The sequence below is a fragment of the Miscanthus floridulus genome, chromosome 14 (genome assembly GCF_019320115.1).
Source record: "Miscanthus floridulus cultivar M001 chromosome 14, ASM1932011v1, whole genome shotgun sequence".
NCBI lineage: Eukaryota > Viridiplantae > Streptophyta > Magnoliopsida > Poales > Poaceae > Miscanthus > Miscanthus floridulus.
The window spans coordinates 81,720,344-81,724,458 of record NC_089593.1 but is presented as its reverse complement, the minus strand read 5'-3'; positions in this window follow the sequence as shown (position 1 = coordinate 81,724,458).

The window sequence follows — 4,115 nt, the reverse complement described above, 5'->3', positions numbered from 1 at the left end:
GAACAGGGGTTCTTGGACAGGTTCTGGACATTTTTGTCGAGTTTGAATAGCGCACTGTCCGCCTATAATTGTCAGACTGTCTGACGCTATCGTTTGAACTCTAATGGCTAATTTCAGGTGAACGACGGACTGTCAGGGCCCTAAGGGGTGGACTATCTGGGGTGACCATTGCTGCACCTAACGACTAGTTTCAGCATAAGGGCGGACTGTCCAGGCTATAAGGAAAATGGACCCTAGGCCCATTTACTTCGGATTTTGGTGTTTAATGACCAACACAACCAAATTGGACTAATGAATTTGCAAGTAATTATTTTGTAGTTCAATAGGGTGCAAGACGTGACTTGGACGAAGGCGACATGATGATCCCACCATCAACACCATAAGCAAGACCCTAGAAGCACAAGAGAAGACCCAAGATATCAAGTATAGCCCAAGCACAAAGATGGGAACCAAGCTAGACGCAAGATCGTGAAGAAAGGAGCTCGATAGAGGTAACCAGACGTGGCCCTTATAGGGACCGAATGCGTCTGATCAGTTGCTCAGCAGTAGTAGGCGTCAGTAGCTGTGACCAGACGCTGAGCGAAGCAGTGACCGGACGCACCGATGACACTGTTCTTTGTCACGACAATGTTTTCAGCGTGACCGGACGGAGCGGCACTGGACGACCAGACGCACAAAGTACAATGTCTGATCGAGTCCAAAGAGGTTCTAGAGCGGCGCCAGCGTGACCAGACACGTCCGATCGAGTGAGACCGGACTCGGCCTAGAGTTCGATCAACGCGCGTGCTCTAACGGTCGGGATGACCGAACACGTTCGGTCAGGACGACAGCAGCGTCAGGTCAGTAGCAGAAAGCTAGGTTTCACCCCCAATGGCTACTTTCTCGGTGGGGCTTATAAATAGACCCCCCAACTAGCCATTTGAGTAGTGGAGAGTTGATGAAACATACCAACGGTGTTGATACACCATTTTAGTGATCTCCACTTGCATAGTGCTTAGTGATTCATTAGGTGATTAGCGTAGGTGCTTTGCGAAATGCTTAGGTTGATTAGACCACCGCTTATGTGCTTGCTCTCGGTTTAGGCCTAGTGTTTAGTGAGGTTTACACACCTCTTATCACTCGGTGCTTGCGCGCACCATTATTGTATATCGGAGGGGCTTGTAGTCTTGCGAGATCACACCAACTGCGTTTGTGGTGTGGCCACCACCGTGTACCGGAGGGAACAAGGCCCACGGTGTTTTGGTCGGAAGGTTGATAGTGAAAATGGCGGGGAGCATCTAGGAGAGGCTTGCTGGAAGGCACGTCGGAGACCCACTTGCGCGTGGGGAAGGCCCAAGGCTATCCATGGAGTTATCCGATTGGGAGCTTGACCCTTACCATGGATTCCTTGCGAGGGGCTCCAACGAGGACTAGGGGGAAGCTTGCGCGCTTCTCGATACCTCGGTAAAAATATCAGAGTCGTCGATGGGAGTTTGTATATCTCTACCTTACTCTTTAGCTTCCACATTTACATTGCAATTTTGGTTTGTGCTTTACTTTCCTAGCTTAGTGATAGGCTAGTTGATAGGTTTGGAACCTAGGTTGCATAACTCCTTTTTGCGGTAGAGATAGCAAACCCGTAGTTGCACATTTAGATAGTTTATCTTTTGCATAGGTTTTTGCTAAGGATTGAAAAAGAGGCCATAGTTTAGAGTTAGAGTTTTAAGTTGCCTAATTCACCCCCTCTCTTAGGCATTACGGTCCCTTTCAATTGGTATCGAAGCCGGTTGGCTCAATTTAGACCTTTGGCTTCACCGCCGTTGAGTCGACACTATTTAGATTGGTTGGGATTGATACCTCTAGGCCTCCGCACTTTGACGGCGCTAATTTCCCCTACTATAAAGCTAGAATGGCTTGTCACCTTAAGGCGGTAGATTTGGGTGTTTGGAGAGTCACTTTGTGATAGGATGAAACCCATTAAGAATCTCGATAAACCCACAAAGAATGGAGAAAAAGAAATTAATTTCAATGCTAGAGCTAAAAATTACATGTTTGAATCTTTTAGCATGGATGTGTTTAACCAAGTGTTCACTTTAAATACGGCACATGAAATTTGGTTAAAACTCCAAGAGCTCCATGACGGCACAACTAATGTCCGTGAGCAAAAACATTGTCTAGCTAAACAAAATTATGATTCCTTTAAAATGAATGATGATGAGCTTGTTCGTGATATGTATTCTCGTTTGAATCTAATTATCAATGAGTTCCATTCAATAGGATTAACGAAGCTAGATGATGCGGATATCGTGAGGAAGATCATCTTCATGCTACCACAAAACAAATATGCAAGCATCATCACCATCCTTCATAACATAGAGGACTTGAGCACCATGACCCCAGCCATAGTAATTGGCAAGATAGTGGCATTTGAAATGTCACAGAAGATGGGTCAAGAAGAAGCCTCATCATCAAGCAAAGGCAAAGCTCTCACATGTAGTGAGAAAAAGAAGATGAAGGGCAAGCAAGTTGAGACAAGCTCAAGCTCAAGCTCCTCAAGTGAAGATGAAGAAGAAGATGAGGATGATGATGATGAAGAATCAAGTGATGATGATCAATCTTCCTCCTCCACCTCCAACCTTGATGAAGAATCAATCAAACTTATCAACAAGGTAGAGAAGATGATCCAAAGGCTCAATGGCAAGGGTGTGCCCATCCAAATTCAAGATTTCATCTTCACCAATCAAAGAAATGAGCAAAGAAAGGATGCTACGGATACGACGAGTTGGGGCACTTTATGGAAGTTTGTCCAAACAAGCCCACACCCAAGACAAAAAAGAAGGCGTGCAAGGATAGCCCTCACATCAATAAGGTCATGGGATGATTCTTCAAGTGAAAAATAAGACCACCACAAGAGGCACGGGCACAAGCACTCATCATCAAGCACTTCTCGTGTGTGCCTTATGGCATGAGATAACAAAAAGCATATCCTAGTGATAGTGACAATGATAGTGATAGTGATGATGAGCTACCTTCTTATGATGAAATTGTGTAAGAAAACTAAAGTTTGCACTAGTCAACAAAAGAAGTTTGAAAAATTAAAAGAAAAACTAGATAGCTCGCAACAAGCTTATGCTACTTTGCTTGAACAATATGAAACTTTTGCCAATCTTAATGTGGAGCTATCTACTAAAATTGAGCAACTTGAGACTAGTGCAAACACAAATAATTGCACAATCAATGATGAGCAACTTGTAAAGAAAAATGAAAAAATTAAAGGAAAAGTTAGCTAGCTCACAAGATGCTTATAAAAATTTGCTTGCTAAAATGGAAACCATGTGCAAACATTGTGATGAGCCAACTAATAAAGTTGCTAATCTTGAAGCCATCGGTACAACCCTCACCAAGACACCTAAAAAGAAAAGTTCTATCTTTGACATGCCTAAAAAGGATGCTTCTACTTCTTGCAATGATTTATATTTAGACTCACCCTTGTGCAACCAAGTTTGTGTTGAGAAAATTGTTGTAGATACATGCACACAAGAGGTAACAATGGAGAATGAGCAACTCAAGCAAGAAGTGGCTCGCCTTACCAAGGACTTGGCTCAAGTAAATGGCAAAATGGAGCAAGCCCAACTTCATCAAGATAACCCCGTCAAGAGAGTGAAGAAGCTTGATGAAGAACAAACTATGGTTTGCTATGTGTGACACAAGGAAGGTCACAAGTCCTATGAGTGCAAGGTGAAAAATGGGGGAGGAGCTAAGAAGAAAGAGAAAAACAAAAAGGAAACAAGCAAGCTCTCCAACACCTACACCAACAAGGTGGACAAAAAGGACTCAACACCTTATCTCTTGAAGAAGAAGAAAAATGACAAGGTGGTGGCCATCAAGGTGAACAAGCAAGCCAACAATGGGGCCAAATGTGCTTGGGTGCCAAATGAGATCATTTCCAACATGAAGAGCACCAAGAAGGTTTGGATCCTGAAAGAGAAGTGAGAAGTCCGATGGACTTCGGGCAATTTGGAGACTTGGCAAAGTATGGGTTCATTTCATGGGGTGCATCATTATGGACAAGGAAATTGCCAAGTGGGTTAGTGAATACTATGGACCCAAATTCCTCTTCCCATGTTAGGTAACTA